The sequence below is a fragment of the Nerophis ophidion genome, linkage group LG15, assembly GCF_033978795.1.
Source record: "Nerophis ophidion isolate RoL-2023_Sa linkage group LG15, RoL_Noph_v1.0, whole genome shotgun sequence".
Taxonomy (NCBI): domain Eukaryota; kingdom Metazoa; phylum Chordata; class Actinopteri; order Syngnathiformes; family Syngnathidae; genus Nerophis; species Nerophis ophidion.
The window spans coordinates 49442305-49464804 of NC_084625.1; the positions used below are offsets into that span (position 1 = coordinate 49442305).

At 47.7% G+C, this 22500-nt stretch overlaps 1 protein-coding gene across 2 annotated transcripts in view; it reads left to right on the forward strand.

Moving 5' to 3' along the window:
- Positions 1–22500, forward strand: part of olfm3a (olfactomedin 3a) — a 67066-nt gene that overhangs the window by 26942 nt on the left and 17624 nt on the right. The gene's annotated exons all lie outside the window — the stretch shown is intronic.

Here is a 22500-nt window from a genome sequence, read left to right on the forward strand (position 1 = left end):
TTTTAGCGATATTACGGAGATGAAAGAAGGCCGTTTTAGTAACGCTTTTAATGTGTGACTCAAAGGAGAGAGTTGGGTCGAAGATAATACCCAGATTTTTTACAGAGTCACCTTGTTTTATTATTTGGTTGTCAAATGTTAAAGTTGTATTATTAAATAGAGGTCGGTGTCTAGCAGGACCGATAATCAGCATTTCCGTTTTTTTGGCATTAAGTTGCAAAAAGTTAGCGGACATCCATTGTTTAATTTCATTAAGACACGCTTCCAACTGACTAGCGTGTTGGTCAGCTTTAGGGGCATGTAGGGTTGGGGGTCATCAGCATAGCAGTGAAAGCTAATACCGTATTTGCGTATGACGTCATCATGTGTTGCCTTCATTATAACACTTATATAAGACTTTTAAAGTCATTTTGATAGTAGGCTAATATAGCTAATATAGACACTTACATCATGTGTTGCCTTCACTATAACACTTATATAAGACTTACAATTTTTGCTGCTCCAGACAGATTTCTTTTTTTTGTAATTTCGATCCAGTATGGCTCTTTCAACATGTTGGGTTGCAGACCCCTGCTCCCGAGAATCTGTTTCACAAAACTTCCCTCCCCCTCAAACTTTTGCACGCCTCCTGACTCTTGCGATGACTCAGCATTCGAGATTTTCTTTATATCTAACTCTAATTTTTAACAGTTGAAAATGTAGTTAAAATATGCTTTGATGTCAGTAAAAAAAGTGGCCTTTTATGACGGTGATTTGCTGACACTTAATGAGGGGACTAAGTGCTGCTCTACATTTTACAACTCCTGTAAGACTTGTTGCCGCCGACTGACAATGGAGGCTTGTAAAGACGATGCAGGCTCGCACAAAAGCGTGATAACGGACAAGTTGGAGGCGACGTCAGCCGCGTGTTCAACGCAACACTGCGGCTCCTCGGCTGTGAGACGCCGGAGGGCGTTTTGCTTCCAGTCAGCACTTTGATAGATAGCACAGGTCTTTTTTGTCACTGCACAAGTACAACGAAACTTTGTTTTCAGCACAAACCCGTTCGAGGTGGGACAAACAGACCATGGACAGGGTTACAGAACAGGAACGCTGGATGGGGAAAAAGGTAAAACGCTGGGGAAGAATCCATCCATCCATCCATCTTCAACTGCTTATCCGGAATCGGGTCGCGGGGACAACAGCTCCAGCAAAGACCCCCAGACTTCCCTCTCCAGAGCAACATTAGCAACTTCCTCCTGGGGGATCCCGAAGCGTTCCCAGGCAAGAGAGGAGATGTAATCCCCCCATCTGGTCCTTGGCCTGCCGCGGGGTCTCCTTCCAGTGGGACGTGCAACGAGAACCTCCCTAGGGAGACACATCCGCATGAGATGCCCAGACCACCTAAGCTGGCTCCTTTCCAAGCGAAGGAGCAGCGGCTCTACTCCGAGTCTCTCAGGTGACTGAACTTCTCACTCTAAACCCTAAGGGAGATGCCAGCCACCCTTCTGAGGAAACTCATTTCGGCCGCTTGTAGCCACAATCTCACTCTTTCGCGGGGACAACAGCTCCAGCAAAGACCCCCAGACTTCCCTCTCCAGAGCAACATTCGCAACTTCCTCCTGGGGGATCCCGAAGCGTTCCCAGGCCAGTGAGGAGATGTAATCCCCCCATCTGGTCCTTGGCCTGCCGCGGGGTCTCCTCCCAGTGGGACGTGCAACGAGGACCTCCTTAGGGAGAAACATCCGCACGAGACGCCCGGACCACCTAAGCTGGCTCCTTTCCAAGCGAAGAAGCAGCGGCTCTACTCCGAGTCTCTCAGGTGACTGAACTTCTGTCCCTAAACCCTAAGGGAGATGCCAGCCACCCTTCTGAGGAAACTCATTTCGGCCGCTTGTAGCCACAATCTCACTCTTTCGACCCACATGACCCGCATTTCATGACCGTATGTGAGAGTAGGAATGTAGATAGCTCGGTAGACCGAGAGCTTTGCCCTCTGGCTCAGCTCTCGTTTCGTCACAACAGTGCGGCAGACAGACTGCAATACTGCTCCGATTCTCCAGCTGATTTCCTTCTCCATCTTTTCCTCGGCTGTGAGACGCCGGAGGGCGTTTTGCATCCAGTCAGCACTTTGATAGATGGGACAGGTCTTTATTGTCTTTGCACAAGTACAACAAAACTTTGTTTTCCACACAAACCCGTTCAAGGTGAGACAAACAAACGGTGTACAGGGTTACAGAACAGGAACGCTGATGGGTCGCCAGAAGGAAAAGATAAGGAAAAAGGTAAAACGCTGGGGAAGGATCCATCCATCCATCCATCCATCCATCTTCAACCGCTTATCCGGAATCACGTCATGGGGACAACAGCTTCAGACTTCCCTCTCCAGAGCAACATTAGCATCTTCGTCCTGGGGGATCCCGAAGCGTTCCCAGGCCAGAGAGGAGATGTAGTCCCCCCCCATCTGGTCCTTGCCCTACCCCGGGGTCTCCTCCCAGTGGGACGTGCGACGAGGACCTCCCTAGGGAGATGCTCGTGAGGCATCCGCACGAGATGCCCGAACCACCTAAGCTGGTTCCTTTCCAAGCGAAGGAGCAGCGGCTCTACTCCGAGTCTCTCTTGGAGTATCTCTAAGGGAGATGCCAGCCACCCTTGTGAGAAAACTCATTTCGGCCGCTTGTATCCGCGATCTTATTCTTTCGGTCATGACCCAAACTTCAAGACCATAGGTGAGAGTAGGAATATAGATAGCTCGGTAAACCGAGAGCTTTGCCTTCTGGCTCAGCTCTCAGTGCGGCAGAGAGACTGCTCTGATTCTCCGGCTGATTTCCTTCTCCATCTTTCCCTCACTCGGGAACAAGACTCCGAGATACTTAAACTCCTCCACCTGGGACAGAGTCTTGTTCTCTACCTGGACTGTACAAACCATCGGTTTCCTGCTGAGAACCATGACCTCAGATTTGGAGATGGTGATCCTCATTCCAGCCTCTGAACACTCTGCTGCGAACCGATCCAGTGACAGCTGAAGGTCATGAACCGAAGGTGCCATCAGGACCACATCCTCTGCAAAAAGCAGTGACGCAACCTTTAGCCTCCTAAGACGTATACCCTCTACGCCATGGTCACAACTCCATCCATCTTCTTTCGCTTATCCGAGGTTGGGTCGCGAGGGCAGCAGCCTAAGCAGGGAAGCCCAGACGCTCCTCTCCCCAGCTACTTTGTCCAGCTCCTCCCGGGGATCCCGAGGCGTCCCCAGGCCAGCCGGGAGACATAGTCTTCCCAACGTGTCCTGGGTCTTTCCCGTGGCCTCCTACCGGTCGGACGTGCCTGAAACATCTCCCTAGGGAGGCATTCGGGTGGCATCCTAACCTCTCTGAGCTGCCACCTTATCGTGGTAGAGGAGTTTGTTTGTCGCAATGATCCTAGAAGCTATGTTGTCCGGGTAGGGTCTCCCAAGACAAACAGGTCCTAGGTGAGGGCTCAGACAAAGAGCAGCTCGAAGAGCTCCTATGAAGACAACAAACCAAGGACCCAGATTTCCCTCGCCAGGACCCAGGTCACCGGGACCCCTCCTGGGTCTTTCCCGTGGCCTCCTACCGGTCGGACGTGCCTGAAACATCTCCCTAGGGAGGCATTCGGGTGGCATCCTAACATCTCTGAGCTGCCACCTTATCGTGGTAGAGGAGTTTGTGTGTCCCAATGATCCTAGAAGCTATGTTGTCCGGGTAGGGTCTCCCAAGACAAACAGGTCCTAGGTGAGGGCTCAGACAAAGAGCAGCTCGAAGAGCTCCTATGAAGACAACAAACCAAGGACCCAGATTTCCTTCGCCAGGACGCAGGTCACCGGGACCCCTCCTGGGTCTTTCCCGTGGCCTCCTACCGGTCGGACGTGCCTGAAACATCTCCCTAGGGAGGCATTCGGGTGGCATCCTAACATCTCTGAGCTGCCACCTTATCGTGGTAGAGGAGTTTGTGTGTCCCAATGATCCTAGAAGATATGTTGTCCGGGTAGGGTCTCCCAAGACAAACAGGTCCTAGGTGAGGGCTCAGACAAAGAGCAGCTCGAAGAGCTCCTATGAAGACAACAAACCAAGGACCCAGATTTCCCTCGCCAGGACGCAGGTCACCGGGACCCCTCCTGGGTCTTTCCCGTGGCCTCCTACCGGTCGGACGTGCCTGAAACATCTCCCTAGGGAGGCATTCGGGTGGCATCCTAACATCTCTGAGCTGCCACCTTATCGTGGTAGAGGAGTTTGTGTGTCCCAATGATCCTAGAAGATATGTTGTCCGGTAGGATCTCCCAAGACAAACAGGTCCTAGGTGAGGGCTCAGACAAAGAGCAGCTCGAAGAGCTCCTATGAAGACAACAAACCAAGGACCCAGATTTCCCTCGGCAGGACGCAGGTCACCGGGACCCCTCCTGGGTCTTTCCCGTGGCCTCCTACCGGTCGGACGTGCCTGAAACATCCGAAACACCTCACTAGGGAGGTGTTCGGGTGGCATCCTAACATCTCTGAGCTGCCACCTTATCGTGGTAGAGGTGTTTGTGTGTCCCAATGATCCTAGAAGCTATGTTGTCCGGGTAGGGTCTCCCAAGACAAACAGGTCCTAGGTGAGGGCTCAGACAAAGAGCAGCTCGAAGAGCTCCTATGAAGACAACAAACCAAGGACCCAGATTTCCCTCGCCAGGACGCGGGTCACCGGGGCCCCACTCTGGAGCCAGGCCCAGAGGTGTTCCCATGGGTCACCACCCATAGCAGGTACCATAGAGGTCGGGTGCGACGTGAGCTGTGTGGCAGCCGAAGGCAGGGGACTTGGCGGTCCAATCCTCGGCTACAGAAGCTGGTCACGACTCTGCCTAGAAATCCTGTCCATGAAAGTCACAAACCGGATAGGAGAGAGAGCGCAGCCCTGGCGGAGACCAACCCCCAATGGAAACGGAGCCGACTTACATCCAACTGGGGAAGCATGAGTAAAAAAAAATACAATCCAGACTGGGCTCCGGAGGGGGCCCAGTCTGGAGTGGGGAAAAAACCTCCATAGCAAAGCACATATACATATTACAACGTACATCTCCAGATATCTAGCAACAGAGGGAAGGGAGTGCGGGGTCATGGTGGCAGGCCGCAGCTCTCAGGCGCTGACCGTCTTTCCATCACCCCTATGAGATTTGCGTCGAGGGCGTTTGGTGGGGTGTGTATGTGTGGCGTATATTTTTGTGGATGCGGCCTTGATCTTGTGCAGTCGCTAATCCAAAGTCACCAACGACAGGTGTGTGTCCATGAGAGACAGAAAGGGAGTTTGTTGTGTCTCGGCCGCAATGTTTGTGTTGACTGCGAGCAAACAAAGACACGGCCACCTTGGAGCCGGACTCCTTTTTGCAGAGGAACACCCGCAGAAAGGCAAGGCCCGCAGCGGAAAGGAACTAACGAGCTGACCTAGAAAAGAACGTTTCCATATTCATCTGTTGAATGTGGAACGTGTTTGTTTTTTTTTATATGATAAAAATCACCGTTTGTGTTCCGAAGTTGGTTGTAATGTTCAGGCGAGGCGAGGCGAGGCCGGTCTGGGGATTTGTTTGAAGGTTAAGTTGTGTGCAGAAAGTGCCGGAGGTCGGCGTAAAACCAGATGCAAGCGTCTGAGCTCTGGAGTGTGTTTCTGCCTTGATACTGTTTGTCCCCGGTCAGCATTGGACTGCAGCTGAAGGGATTTGGAGGCGAGTCCGGCATTTGTGTGCAGTACCTGACCCATGTCACCTTTCACCTAGGGCTGGGCAGTATGGCTTTTTTTGACTATCTCGATATTTTTAGGCCATGTCACTATCAGTCAATGTTTATTTATATAGCCCTAAATCACAAATGTCTCAAAGGGCTGCACAGCCTACATAAGGGCAAGGAAAAACTCACCCCAGTTGGACGTCGATGTGAATGACTATTAGAAACCTTGCGCTGTCAGTCTCCCCCGTCTAGGGGAGACTGACAGCAATGGACGTCGAGCGGGTCTAACATAATATTGTGAAAGTCCAGTCCATTGTGGATCTAACATAATATTGTGAAAGTCCAGTCCATTGTGGATCTAACATATTAGTGAGAGTCGAGTCCATAGTGGATCTAACATAACAGTGGGAGTCCAGTCCATAGTGGATCTAACATAATAGTCTGAGAGTCCAGTCCATAGCGGATCTAACATTATAGTGAGAGTCCAGTCCATAGTGGACCTAACATAATAGTGAGAGTCCAGTCCATAGTGGACCTAACATAATAGTGAGAGTCCAGTCCATAGTGGCTCTAACATAATTGTGAGAGTCCAGTCCAAAGTGGATCTAACATAATAGTGAGAGTCCAGTCCATAGTCGACCTAACATAATAGTGAGAGTCCAGTCCATAGTGGATCTAACATAATAGTGGGAGTCCAGTCCATAGTGGATCCAATATAATAGTGTGAGAGTCCAGTCCATAGTGGATCTAACATAATATAGTGAGAGTCCAGTCCATAGTGGATCTAACATAATTGTGAGAGTCCAGTCCATGGTGGATCTAACATAATTGTGAGAGTCCAGTCCATGGTGGATCCAACATAATTGTGAGAGTCCAGTCCGTAGTGGATCTAACATAATTGTGAGAGTCCAGTCCATAGTGGACCTAACATAATAGTGTGACAGTCCAGTCCATAGTGGATCTAACAAAATATAGTGAGAGTCCAGTCCATAGTGGATCTAACATAATAGTGAGAGTCCAGTCCATAGTGGATCTAACATAATAGTGAGAGTCCAGTCCATAGTGGATCTAACATAATATAGTGAGAGTCCAGTCCATAGTGGATCTAACATAATATAGCGAGAGTCCAGTCCATAGTGGATCTAACATAATATTGTCAGAGGCCAGGTCATAGTGGATCTAACATAATAGTGGGAGTCCAGTCCATAGTGGATCTAACATAATATTGTCAGAGTCCAGTCCATAGTGGATCTAACATAATTGTGAGAGTCCAGTCCATGGTGGATCTAACATAATTGTGAGAGTCCAGTCCATAGTGGATCTAACATAATTGTGAGAGTCCAGTCCATAGTGGATCTAACATAATTGTGAGAGTCCAGTCCATAGTGGACCTAACATAATAGTGTGACAGTCCAGTCCATAGTGGATCTAACATAATATAGTGAGAGTCCAGTCCATAGTGGATCTAACATAATAGTGAGAGTCCAGTCCATAGTGGATCCAACATAATAGTGAGAGTCCAGTCCATAGTGGATTCAACATAATAGTGAGAGTCCAGTCCATAGTGGATCTAACATAATAGTGAGAGTCCAGTCCATAGTGGATCTAACATAATATAGTGAGAGTCCAGTCCATAGTGGATCTAACATAATATAGCGAGAGTCCAGTCCATAGTGGATCTAACATAATATTGTCAGAGGCCAGGTCATAGTGGATCTAACATAATAGTGGGAGTCCAGTCCCATAGTGGATCTAACATAATAGTGAGAGTCCAGTCCATAGTGGATCTAACATAATAGTGAGAGTCATTCACTATTTCACAACACAAATAAAACATTGAAAGTGCTTTTTGACAATGTCTATTCAATGTCGGGTTCTGACGTTGATTTGATCATTGAATCTTGGTAACTTCCCGACCAACAACGTGGATCCAACATCGGACATCAGCATACAAATATTTTGCAACACTGTTTCAGAGTCATGTTTAAAGGACATGTACGTATAATCAACGGTGTATCAATATCTAGTGCCTGCTGGGAAAAGAACCAAATCTGTTGCATATCTCTGAACGTTTCTGAACCTGTGCTATGAGAACTATAAAATGTACCGTAGTAAAGCCTCAGTTTTGTGGGGAGAGAGATAATTCCGTTGTAAGTCAAACGAGAAAAATAAGAAAGTTGTTTCTGCTTGTTAGTTGGAGTCTTTTCTGATTCATGCAGAATGTTCGGGTGTTAGGATTAGACTCAATTTGCATCCTTGAGCTGTGGGAACAATTCCATTGTGACTGGAAGACATCTGCATTTTTATTCGGATTTGTTTTTGCCGCACGTAAGCCACTCCTCGACAGAATGACATAAACAAGGTTGTGTTGCCTCTGCATAATCTTGCAGGGTAAAGAACCTGGACTTAATAGGATGGTAAGGGCATGGGTGTATATAATAGGATGGTAAGGGCATGGGTGGATATAATAGGATGGTAAGGGCATGGGTGTGTATAATAGGATGGTAAGGGCATGGGTGTGTATAATAGGATGGTAAGGGCATGGGTGTGTATAATAGGATGGTAAGGGCATGGGTGTATATAATAGCATGGTAAGGGCATGGGTGTGTATAATAGGATGGTAAGGGCATGGGTGTGTATAATAGGATGGTAAGGGCATGGGTGTGTATAATAGGATGGTAAGGGCATGGGTGTGTATAATAGGATGGTAAGGGCATGGGTGTGTATAATAGGATGGTAAGGGCATGGGTGTATATAATAGGATGGTAAGGGCATGGGGGTATATAATAGGTTGGTAAGGGCATGGGTGTATATAATCGGATGGTAAGGGCATGGGTGTATATAATCGGATGGTAAGGGCATGGGTGTATATAATAGGATGGTAAGGGCATGGGTATGTATAATAGGTTGGTAAGGGCATGGGTGTATATAATCGGATGGTAAGGGCATGGGTGTATATAATAGGATGGTAAGGGCATGGGTGTATATAATAGGATTTTAAGGGCATGGGTGTATATAATAGGATGGTAAGGGCATGGGTGTATATAATAGGATGGTAAGGGCATGGGGGTATATAATAGGTTGGTAAGGGCCTGGGTGTATATAATCGGATGGTAAGGGCATGGGTGTAAATATTAGGATGGTAAGGGCATGGGTGTGTATAATAGGATGGTAACGGCATGGGTGTGTATAATAGGATGGTAAGGGCATGGGTGTATATAATCGGATGGTAAGGGCATGGGTGTATATAATTGGATGGTAAGGGCATGGGTGTATATAATAGGATGGTAAGGGCATGGGTGTGTATAATAGGTTGGTAAGGGCATGGGTGTATATAATCGGATGGTAAGGGCATGGGTGTATATAATAGGATGGTAAGGGCATGGGTGTATATAATAGGATTTTAAGGGCATGGGTGTATATAATAGGATGGTAAGGGCATGGGTGTATATAATAGGATGGTAAGGGCATGGGTGTATATAATAGGATGGTAAGGGCATGGGGGTATATAATAGGATGGTAAGGGCATGGGGGTATATAATAGGTTGGTAAGGGCCTGGGTGTATATAATCGGATGGTAAGGGCATGGGTGTAAATATTAGGATGGTAAGGGCATGGGTGTGTATAATAGGATGGTAAGGGCATGGGTGTGTATAATAGGATGGTAAGGGCATGGGTGTGTATAATAGGATGGTAAGGGCATGGGTGTATATAACAGGATGGTAAGGGCATGGGTGTATATAACAGGATGGTAAGGGCATGGGTGTATATAATAGGATGGTAAGGGCATGGGTGTGTATAATTGGATGGTAAGGGCATGGGTGTGTATAATAGGATGGTAAGGTCATGGGTGTATATAATAGGATGGTAAGGGCATGGGTGTGTATAATAGGATGGTAAGGGCATGGGTGTATATAATAGGATGGTAAGGGCATGGGTGTATATAATAGGATGGTAAGGGCATGGGTGTATATAATAGGATGGTAAGGGCATGGGGGTATATAATAGGATGGTAAGGGCATGGGGGTATATAATAGGTTGGTAAGGGCCTGGGTGTATATAATCGGATGGTAAGGGCATGGGTGTAAATATTAGGATGGTAAGGGCATGGGTGTGTATAATAGGATGGTAAGGGCATGGGTGTGTATAATAGGATGGTAAGGGCATGGGTGTGTATAATAGGATGGTAAGGGCATGGGTGTATATAACAGGATGGTAAGGGCATGGGTGTATATAATAGGATGGTAAGGGCATGGGTGTGTATAATTGGATGGTAAGGGCATGGGTGTGTATAATAGGATGGTAAGGGCATGGGTGTATATAATAGGATGGTAAGGGCATGGGTGTGTATAATAGGATGGTAAGGGCATGGGTGTATATAATAGGATGGTAAGGGCATGGGTGTGTATAATAGGATGGTAAGGTATGGGTGTGTATTACGTACACCAGCTACTAGTAACATGTACCTCTGTGTGTCTTCACTTCTTGTCCCAGAGGGCACTACACTTTGATACAACGTTGATTATACATACATGTCCTTTTAAAACTGACTTTGAAACAACGTTGCAAAATAGTTGTATTTATGAATTGAGACAATGTTGCGTTCTATCGTTGGGTCTACGTCACAACCTGACATTGAAAAAACGTCAAAAAGCATGTTGTTTCAACGTTGTTTGTGTTGTAGGATATTGGTTGGGAAATTACCAAAAATCAATGCTCAAATGAAGTTTAGAACCCAACATTGATTCAACGTCGTCAAAAAGCATGTTGTTTCAACGTTAGGTTTGAGTTGTAAAATTTCAGTAGGAAAATGACCAGAATTCAATAGTCAAATTAATGTCACAACCTGACATTGAATAAATGTTGTTTCAACGTTGTATTTGTGTTGTAGAATATTGGTTGGAAAATGACCAAATTTCAATGGTCAAATCAACATCAGAACCCAACATTGATTCAATGTCATCAAAAAGCATGTTGTTCCAACGTTAGGGTTGAGTTGTAAAATTTTGGTTGGAAAATGACCAAAATTAAATGGTCAAATCAACGTCACAAACTAACATTGACGTTGTCAAAAAGCATGTTGTTTCAACGTTGTATTTGTGTTGTAGAATATTGGTTGGGAAATAACCAAGATTCAACGGTCAAATCAACGTTAGAACCTGACATTGAATACATTTTGTTTCAACGTTGTATTTGTGTTGTAAAATACTGGTTGGTAAATGTCCAAAAATCAACGGTCAAATCAACATCAGAACCCAACATTGATTAAATGTCGTCAAAAAGCATGTTTTTTCAATGTTGTATTTGTGTTGTAGGATATTGGTTGGGAAATGACAAAAAATAAATGGTCAAATCAACGTCCCAACCTGACATTGATTAAACGTCAAAAAGCATGTTGTATTGGTTGGGAAATGACCAAAATTCAATCAATCAAATCAATGTCAGAATGCAAAATTGAATAAATGTTCCATCCATCCATCCATTTTCTACCGCTTATTCCCTTTCGGGGTCGCGGGGGGCGCTGGCGCCTATCTCAGCTAGAATCGGGCGGAAGGCGGGGTACACCCTGGACAAGTCGCCACCTCATCGCAGGGCCAACACAGATAGACAACATATTTGTGTTGTAGAATATTGGTTGGGGGTTGACCAAAATTCAATTATCAAATAGAATTCACTACCCAACATTGATTAAACGTTGTGAAAAAACATTTTGTTTCAATGTTGTACTTGTGTTGTAGAATACTGGTTGGGAAATGACCAAAATTCAATGGTCAAATTAACGTCAGGACCTTGATTAAACGTCGTCAAAAAGAATGTTGTTTCAACGTTATGTTTGAGTTGCTCAACATCAGGACCTAAATCAAGGAGTTTTCAATGTTGTTTCAACGTCTTGTGCCTGCTGGGTGTGCTTCCTACCAGTACAACATCCTCTTAGTCTGTATCCTCCATGTCGGCCTCTCTCCTTTGAACCCAGCCTACTATCAGCTCGTCTTTCAACCCAGCCTACTATCATCTCTTCTTTCAACCCAGCTTACTATCAGCTCTTCTTTCAACCCAGCCTACTATCAGCTCTTCTTTCAACCCAGCCTACAATCAGCTCTTCTTTGAACCCAGCTTACTATCAGCTCTTCTTTCAACCCAGCCTACTATCAGCTCTTCTTTCAACCCAGCCTACTATCAGCTCTTCTTTCAACCCAGCCTTCTATCAGCTCTTCTTTCAACCCAGCCTTCTATCAGCTCTTCTTTCAACCCAGCCTACTATCAGCTCTTCTTTCAACCCAGCCTACTATCATCTCTTCTTCCAACCCAGCCTACTAACAGCTCTTCTTTCTACCCAGCCTACTATCAGCTCTTCTTTCAACCCAGCCTACAATCAGCTCTTCTTTCAACCCAGCCTACTACCAGCTCTTGTTTCAACCCAGCCTACTATCATCTCTTGTTTCAACCCAGCCTACTACCAGCTCTTGTTTCAACCCAGCCTTCTATCAGCTCTTCTTGCAACCCAGCCTACTATCAGCTCTTCTTGCAACCCAGCCTACTATCAGCTCTTCTTTCAACCCTGCTTACTATCAGCTCTTCTTTCAACCCTGCTTACTATCAGCTCTTCTTTCAACCCAGCCTACTATCAGCTCTTCTTTCAACCCAGCCTACTATCAGCTCTTCTTTCAACCCAGCCTACCATCAGCTCTTCTTTCAACCCAGCCTACCATCAGCTCTTCTTTCAACCCAGCCTACCATCAGCTCTTCTTTCAACCCAGCCTACCATCAGCTCTTCTTTCAACCCAGCCTACCATCAGCTCTTCTTTCAACCCAGCCTACCATCAGCTCTTCTTTCAACCCAGCCTACCATCAGCTCTTCTTTCAACCCAGCCTACCATCCGCTCTCCTTTCAACCCAGCCTATTATCCGCTCTTCTTTCAACCCAGCCTACTATCAGCTCTTCTTTCAACCCAGCCTACCATCAGCTCTTCTTTCAACCCAGCCTACTATCAGCTCTTCTTTCAACCCAGCCTACTATCAGCTCTTCTTTCAACCCAGCCTACTATCAGCTCTTCTTTCAACCCAGCCTACTATCAGCCCTTCTTTCAACCCAGCCTACTATCAGCCCTTCTTTCAACCCAGCCTACTATCAGCCCTTCTTCCAACCCAGCCTACTATCAGCCCTTCTTTCAACCCAGCCTACTATCAGCTCTTCTTTCAACCCAGCCTACTATCAGGCCTTCTTTCAACCCAGCCTACTATCAGCTCTTCTTTCAACCCAGCCTACCATCAGCTCTTCTTTCAACCCAGCCTACCATCAGCTCTTCTTTCAACCCAGCCTACCATCAGCTCTTCTTTCAACCCAGCCTACCATCAGCTCTTCTTTCAACCCAGCCTACCATCAGCTCTTCTTTCAACCCAGCCTACCATCAGCCCTTCTTTCAACCCAGCCTACCATCAGCCCTTCTTTCAACCCAGCCTACTACCAACCCTTCTTTCAACCCAGCCTACTACCAGCTCTTCTTTCAACCCAGCCTACTACCAGCTCTTCTTTCAACCCAGCCTACCATCAGCTCTTCTTTCAACCCAGCCTACCATCAGCTCTTCTTTCAACCCAGCCTACCATCAGCTCTTCTTTCAACCCAGCCTACTAACAGCTCTTCTTTCAACCCAGCCTACCATCAGCTCTTCTTTCAACCCAGCCTACCATCAGCTCTTCTTTCAACCCAGCCTACCATCAGCTCTTCTTTCAACCCAGCCTACCATCAGCTCTTCTTTCAACCCAGCCTACCATCCGCTCTCCTTTCAACCCAGCCTATTATCCGCTCTTCTTTCAACCCAGCCTACTATCAGCTCTTCTTTCAACCCAGCCTACCATCAGCTCTTCTTTCAACCCAGCCTACTATCAGCTCTTCTTTCAACCCAGCCTACTATCAGCTCTTCTTTCAACCCAGCCTACTATCAGCTCTTCTTTCAACCCAGCCTACTATCAGCCCTTCTTTCAACCCAGCCTACTATCAGCCCTTCTTTCAACCCAGCCTACTATCAGCCCTTCTTCCAACCCAGCCTACTATCAGCCCTTCTTTCAACCCAGCCTACTATCAGCTCTTCTTTCAACCCAGCCTACTATCAGGCCTTCTTTCAACCCAGCCTACTATCAGCTCTTCTTTCAACCCAGCCTACCATCAGCTCTTCTTTCAACCCAGCCTACCATCAGCTCTTCTTTCAACCCAGCCTACCATCAGCTCTTCTTTCAACCCAGCCTACCATCAGCTCTTCTTTCAACCCAGCCTACCATCAGCTCTTCTTTCAACCCAGCCTACCATCAGCCCTTCTTTCAACCCAGCCTACCATCAGCCCTTCTTTCAACCCAGCCTACTACCAACCCTTCTTTCAACCCAGCCTACTACCAGCTCTTCTTTCAACCCAGCCTACTACCAGCTCTTCTTTCAACCCAGCCTACCATCAGCTCTTCTTTCAACCCAGCCTACCATCAGCTCTTCTTTCAACCCAGCCTACCATCAGCTCTTCTTTCAACCCAGCCTACTAACAGCTCTTCTTTCAACCCAGCCTACCATCAGCTCTTCTTTCAACCCAGCCTACCATCAGCTCTTCTTTCAACCCAGCCTACCATCAGCTCTTCTTTCAACCCAGCCTACCATCAGCTCTTCTTTCAACCCAGCCTACCATCAGCTCTTCTTTCAACCCAGCCTACCATCCGCTCTCCTTTCAACCCAGCCTACCATCCGCTCTTCTTTCAACCCAGCCTACTATCAGCTCTTCTTTCAACCCAGCCTACTATCAGCCCTTCTTTCAACCCAGCCTACTATCAGCCCTTCTTTCAACCCAGCCTACTACCAGCCCTTCTTTCAACCCAGCCTACTTTCAGCTCTTCTTTCAACCCAGCCTACTATCAGCCCTTCTTTCAACCCAGCCTACTATCAGCCCTTCTTTAAACCCAGCCTACTTTCAGCTCTTCTTTCAACCCTGCCTACTATCAGCTCTTCTTTCAACCCAGCCTACTTTCCTCTCTTCTTTCAACCCAGCCTACTATCAGCCCTTCTTTCAACCCAGCCTACTATCAGCCCTTCTTTCAACCCTGCCTACTATCAGCCCTTCTTTCAACCCAGCCTACTACCAGCTCTTCTTTCAACCCAGCCTACCATCAGCTCTTCTTTCAACCCAGCCTACCATCCGCTCTCCTTTCAACCCAGCCTATTATCCGCTCTTCTTTCAACCCAGCCTACTATCCGCTCTTCTTTCAACCCAGCCTACTATCAGCCCTTCTTTCAACCCTGCCTACTATCAGCCCTTCTTTCAACCCAGCCTACCACCAGCTCTTCTTTCAACCCAGCCTACCATCAGCTCTTCTTTCAACCCAGCCTACCATCCGCTCTCCTTTCAACCCAGCCTACTATCAGCTCTTCTTTCAACCCAGCCTACTATCCGCTCTTCTTTCAACCCAGCCTACTATCCGCTCTTCTTTCAACCCAGCCTACTATCAGCTCTTCTTTCAACCCAGCCTACTACCAGCCCTTCTTTCAACCCAGCCTACTACCAGCTCTTCTTTCAACCCAGCCTACTACCAGCTCTTCTTTCAACCCAGCCTACTACCAGCTCTTCTTTCAACCCAGCCTACCATCCGCTCTTCTTTCAACCCAGCCTACCATCCGCTCTTCTTTCAACCCAGCCTACCATCCGCTCTTCTTTCAACCCAGCCTACCATCCGCTCTTCTTTCAACCCAGCCTACTATCAGCTCTTCTTTCAACCCAGCCTACTATCAGCCCTTCTTTCGAACCCAGCCTACTATCAGCTCTTCTTTCGAACCCAGCCTACTATCAGCCCTTCTTTCGAACCCAGCCTACTATCAGCTCTTCTTTCGAACCCAGCCTACTATCAGCTCTTCTTTCGAACCCAGCCTACTATCAGCTCTTCTTTCGAACCCAGCCTACTATCAGCTCTTCTTTCGAACCCAGCCTACTATCAGCTCTTCTTTCGAACCCAGCCTACTTTCAGCTCTTCTTTCGAACCCTGCCTACTATCAGCTCTTCTTTCAACCCAGCCTACTTTCAGCTCTTCTTTCAACCCAGCCTACTATCAGCCCTTCTTTCAACCCAGCCTACTATCAGCCCTTCTTTCAACCCAGCCTACTATCAGCTCTTCTTTCAACCCAGCCTACTATCAGCTCTTCTTTCAACCCAGCCTACTATCAGCTCTTCTTTCGAACCCAGCCTACTTTCAGCTCTTCTTTCAACCCTGCCTACTATCAGCTCTTCTTTCAACCCAGCCTACTTTCAGCTCTTCTTTCAACCCAGCCTACTATCAGCCCTTCTTTCAACCCAGCCTACTATCAGCCCTTCTTTCAACCCAGCCTACTATCAGCCCTTCTTTCAACCCAGCCTACTATCAGCCCTTCTTTCAACCCAGCCTACTATCAGCCCTTCTTTCAACCCAGCCTACTATCAGCCCTTCTTTCAACCCAGCCTACTATCAGCCCTTCTTTCAACCCAGCCTACTATCAGCCCTTCTTTCAACCCAGCCTACTATCAGCTCTCCTTTGAACCCAGCCTACTATCAGCCCTTCTTTCAACCCAGCCTACTATCAGCTCTTCTTTCGAACCCAGCCTACTTTCAGCTCTTCTTTCAACCCTGCCTACTATCAGCTCTTCTTTCAACCCAGCCTACTATCAGCTCTTCTTTCGAACCCAGCCTACTTTCAGCTCTTCTTTCAACCCTGCCTACTATCAGCTCTTCTTTCAACCCAGCCTACTTTCAGCTCTTCTTTCAACCCAGCCTACTATCAGCCCTTCTTTCAACCCAGCCTACTATCAGCCCTTCTTTCAACCCAGCCTACTATCAGCCCTTCTTTCAACCCAGCCTACTATCAGCCCTTCTTTCAACCCAGCCTACTATCAGCCCTTCTTTCAACCCAGCCTACTATCAGCCCTTCTTTCAACCCAGCCTACTATCAGCCCTTCTTTCAACCCAGCCTACTATCAGCCCTTCTTTCAACCCAGCCTACTATCAGCCCTTCTTTCAACCCAGCCTACTATCAGCTCTCCTTTGAACCCAGCCTACTATCAGCCCTTCTTTCAACCCAGCCTACTATCAGCCCTTCTTTCAACCCAGCCTACTATCAGCCCTTCTTTCAACCCAGCCTACTATCAGCCCTTCTTTCAACCCAGCCTACTATCAGCCCTTCTTTCAACCCAGCCTACTATCAGCCCTTCTTTCAACCCAGCCTACTATCAGCCCTTCTTTCAACCCAGCCTACTATCAGCCCTTCTTTCAACCCAGCCTACTATCAGCCCTTCTTTCAACCCAGCCTACTATCAGCCCTTCTTTCAACCCAGCCTACTATCAGCCCTTCTTTCAACCCAGCCTACTATCAGCTCTCCTTTGAACCCAGCCTACTATCAGCCCTTCTTTCAACCCAGCCTACTATCAGCCCTTCTTTCAACCCAGCCTACTATCAGCCCTTCTTTCAACCCAGCCTACTATCAGCCCTTCTTTCAACCCAGCCTACTATCAGCCCTTCTTTCAACCCAGCCTACTATCAGCTCTTCTTTCGAACCCAGCCTACTATCAGCTCTTCTTTCGAACCCAGCCTACTATCAGCTCTTCTTTCGAACCCAGCCTACTTTCAGCTCTTCTTTCAACCCTGCCTACTATCAGCTCTTCTTTCAACCCAGCCTACTATCAGCCCTTCTTTCAACCCAGCCTACTATCAGCCCTTCTTTCAACCCAGCCTACTATCAGCTCTTCTTTCAACCCAGCCTACTATCAGCTCTTCTTTCAACCCAGCCTACTATCAGCTCTTCTTTCGAACCCAGCCTACTTTCAGCTCTTCTTTCAACCCTGCCTACTATCAGCCCTTCTTTCAACCCAGCCTACTATCAGCCCTTCTTTCAACCCAGCCTACTATCAGCCCTTCTTTCAACCCAGCCTACTATCAGCCCTTCTTTCAACCCAGCCTACTATCAGCCCTTCTTTCAACCCAGCCTACTATCAGCCCTTCTTTCAACCCAGCCTACTATCAGCCCTTCTTTCAACCCAGCCTACTATCAGCCCTTCTTTCAACCCAGCCTACTATCAGCCCTTCTTTCAACCCAGCCTACTATCAGCTCTCCTTTGAACCCAGCCTACTATCAGCCCTTCTTTCAACCCAGCCTACTATCAGCCCTTCTTTCAACCCAGCCTACTATCAGCCCTTCTTTCAACCCAGCCTACTATCAGCCCTTCTTTCAACCCAGCCTACTATCAGCCCTTCTTTCAACCCAGCCTACTATCAGCTCTTCTTTCGAACCCAGCCTACTATCAGCTCTTCTTTCGAACCCAGCCTACTTTCAGCTCTTCTTTCAACCCTGCCTACTATCAGCTCTTCTTTCAACCCAGCCTACTATCAGCCCTTCTTTCAACCCAGCCTACTATCAGCCCTTCTTTCAACCCAGCCTACTATCAGCTCTTCTTTCAACCCAGCCTACTATCAGCTCTTCTTTCAACCCAGCCTACTATCAGCTCTTCTTTCGAACCCAGCCTACTTTCAGCTCTTCTTTCAACCCTGCCTACTATCAGCTCTTCTTTCAACCCAGCCTACTTTCAGCTCTTCTTTCAACCCAGCCTACTATCAGCCCTTCTTTCAACCCAGCCTACTATCAGCCCTTCTTTCAACCCAGCCTACTATCAGCCCTTCTTTCAACCCAGCCTACTATCAGCCCTTCTTTCAACCCAGCCTACTATCAGCCCTTCTTTCAACCCAGCCTACTATCAGCCCTTCTTTCAACCCAGCCTACTATCAGCCCTTCTTTCAACCCAGCCTACTATCAGCCCTTCTTTCAACCCAGCCTACTATCATCTCTTCTTCCAACCCAGCCTACTAACAGCTCTTCTTTCTACCCAGCCTACTATCAGCTCTTCTTTCAACCCAGCCTACTATCAGCTCTTCTTTCAACCCAGCCTACTATCAGCTCTTCTTTCGAACCCAGCCTACTTTCAGCTCTTCTTTCAACCCTGCCTACTATCAGCTCTTCTTTCAACCCAGCCTACTTTCAGCTCTTCTTTCAACCCAGCCTACTATCAGCCCTTCTTTCAACCCAGCCTACTATCAGCCCTTCTTTCAACCCAGCCTACTATCAGCCCTTCTTTCAACCCAGCCTACTATCAGCCCTTCTTTCAACCCAGCCTACTATCAGCCCTTCTTTCAACCCAGCCTACTATCAGCCCTTCTTTCAACCCAGCCTACTATCAGCCCTTCTTTCAACCCAGCCTACTATCAGCCCTTCTTTCAACCCAGCCTACTATCAGCCCTTCTTTCAACCCAGCCTACTATCAGCCCTTCTTTCAACCCAGCCTACTAGCAGCTCTCCTTTGAACCCAGCCTACTATCAGCCCTCCTTTCAACCCAGCCTACTATCAGCCCTCCTTTCAACCCAGCCTACTATCAGCCCTCCTTTCAACCCAGCCTACTATCAGCCCTTCTTTCAACCCAGCCTACTATCAGCCCTTCTTTCAACCCAGCCTACTATCAGCCCTTCTTTCAACCCAGCCTACTATCAGCCCTTCTTTCAACCCAGCCTACTATCAGCCCTTCTTTCAACCCAGCCTACTATCAGCCCTTCTTTCAACCCAGCCTACTATCAGCTCTCCTTTGAACCCAGCCTACTATCAGCCCTCCTTTCAACCCAGCCTACTATCAGCCCTTCTTTCAACCCAGCCTACTATCAGCCCTTCTTTCAACCCAGCCTACTATCAGCCCTTCTTTCAACCCAGCCTACTATCAGCCCTTCTTTCAACCCAGCCTACTATCAGCCCTTCTTTCAACCCAGCCTACTATCAGCCCTTCTTTCAACCCAGCCTACTATCAGCCCTTCTTTCAACCCAGCCTACTATCAGCCCTTCTTTCAACCCAGCCTACTATCAGCCCTTCTTTCAACCCAGCCTACTATCAGCCCTTCTTTCAACCCAGCCTACTATCAGCCCTTCTTTCAACCCAGCCTACTATCAGCTCTCCTTTGAACCCAGCCTACTATCAGCCCTTCTTTCAACCCAGCCTACTATCAGCCCTTCTTTCAACCCAGCCTACTATCAGCCCTTCTTTCAACCCAGCCTACTATCAGCCCTTCTTTCAACCCAGCCTACTATCAGCTCTTCTTTCGAACCCAGCCTACTATCAGCTCTTCTTTCGAACCCAGCCTACTTTCAGCCCTTCTTTCAACCCTGCCTACTATCAGCTCTTCTTTCAACCCAGCCTACTTTCAGCTCTTCTTTCAACCCAGCCTACTATCAGCCCTTCTTTCAACCCAGCCTACTATCAGCCCTTCTTTCAACCCAGCCTACTATCAGCCCTTCTTTCAACCCAGCCTACTATCAGCTCTTCTTTCAACCCAGCCTACTATCAGCTCTTCTTTCGAACCCAGCCTACTTTCAGCTCTTCTTTCAACCCTGCCTACTATCAGCTCTTCTTTCAACCCAGCCTACTTTCAGCTCTTCTTTCAACCCAGCCTACTATCAGCCCTTCTTTCAACCCAGCCTACTATCAGCCCTTCTTTCAACCCAGCCTACTATCAGCCCTTCTTTCAACCCAGCCTACTATCAGCCCTTCTTTCAACCCAGCCTACTATCAGCCCTTCTTTCAACCCAGCCTACTATCAGCCCTTCTTTCAACCCAGCCTACTATCAGCCCTTCTTTCAACCCAGCCTACTATCAGCCCTTCTTTCAACCCAGCCTACTATCAGCCCTTCTTTCAACCCAGCCTACTATCAGCCCTTCTTTCAACCCAGCCTACTATCAGCTCTCCTTTGAACCCAGCCTACTATCAGCCCTTCTTTCAACCCAGCCTACTATCAGCCCTTCTTTCAACCCAGCCTACTATCAGCCCTTCTTTCAACCCAGCCTACTATCAGCCCTTCTTTCAACCCAGCCTACTATCAGCCCTTCTTTCAACCCAGCCTACTATCAGCCCTTCTTTCAACCCAGCCTACTATCAGCCCTTCTTTCAACCCAGCCTACTATCAGCCCTTCTTTCAACCCAGCCTACTATCAGCCCTTCTTTCAACCCAGCCTACTATCAGCCCTTCTTTCAACCCAGCCTACTATCAGCCCTTCTTTCAACCCAGCCTACTATCAGCTCTCCTTTGAACCCAGCCTACTATCAGCCCTTCTTTCAACCCAGCCTACTATCAGCCCTTCTTTCAACCCAGCCTACTATCAGCCCTTCTTTCAACCCAGCCTACTATCAGCCCTTCTTTCAACCCAGCCTACTATCAGCCCTTCTTTCAACCCAGCCTACTATCAGCTCTTCTTTCGAACCCAGCCTACTATCAGCTCTTCTTTCGAACCCAGCCTACTATCAGCTCTTCTTTCGAACCCAGCCTACTTTCAGCTCTTCTTTCGAACCCTGCCTACTATCAGCTCTTCTTTCAACCCAGCCTACTTTCAGCTCTTCTTTCAACCCAGCCTACTATCAGCCCTTCTTTCAACCCAGCCTACTATCAGCCCTTCTTTCAACCCAGCCTACTATCAGCTCTTCTTTCAACCCAGCCTACTATCAGCTCTTCTTTCAACCCAGCCTACTATCAGCTCTTCTTTCGAACCCAGCCTACTTTCAGCTCTTCTTTCAACCCTGCCTACTATCAGCTCTTCTTTCAACCCAGCCTACTTTCAGCTCTTCTTTCAACCCAGCCTACTATCAGCCCTTCTTTCAACCCAGCCTACTATCAGCCCTTCTTTCAACCCAGCCTACTATCAGCCCTTCTTTCAACCCAGCCTACTATCAGCCCTTCTTTCAACCCAGCCTACTATCAGCCCTTCTTTCAACCCAGCCTACTATCAGCCCTTCTTTCAACCCAGCCTACTATCAGCCCTTCTTTCAACCCAGCCTACTATCAGCCCTTCTTTCAACCCAGCCTACTATCATCTCTTCTTCCAACCCAGCCTACTAACAGCTCTTCTTTCTACCCAGCCTACTATCAGCTCTTCTTTCAACCCAGCCTACTATCAGCTCTTCTTTCAACCCAGCCTACTATCAGCTCTTCTTTCGAACCCAGCCTACTTTCAGCTCTTCTTTCAACCCTGCCTACTATCAGCTCTTCTTTCAACCCTGCCTACTATCAGCTCTTCTTTCAACCCAGCCTACTATCAGCCCTTCTTTCAACCCAGCCTACTATCAGCTCTCCTTTGAACCCAGCCTACTATCAGCCCTCCTTTCAACCCAGCCTACTATCAGCCCTTCTTTCAACCCAGCCTACTATCAGCCCTTCTTTCAACCCAGCCTACTATCAGCCCTTCTTTCAACCCAGCCTACTATCAGCCCTTCTTTCAACCCAGCCTACTATCAGCCCTTCTTTCAACCCAGCCTACTATCAGCCCTTCTTTCAACCCAGCCTACTATCAGCCCTTCTTTCAACCCAGCCTACTATCAGCCCTTCTTTCAACCCAGCCTACTATCAGCTCTCCTTTGAACCCAGCCTACTATCAGCCCTTCTTTCAACCCAGCCTACTATCAGCCCTTCTTTCAACCCAGCCTACTATCAGCCCTTCTTTCAACCCAGCCTACTATCAGCCCTTCTTTCAACCCAGCCTACTATCAGCCCTTCTTTCAACCCAGCCTACTATCAGCCCTTCTTTCAACCCAGCCTACTATCAGCCCTTCTTTCAACCCAGCCTACTATCAGCCCTTCTTTCAACCCAGCCTACTATCAGCCCTTCTTTCAACCCAGCCTACTATCAGCCCTTCTTTCAACCCAGCCTACTATCAGCCCTTCTTTCAACCCAGCCTACTATCAGCCCTTCTTTCAACCCAGCCTACTATCAGCTCTCCTTTG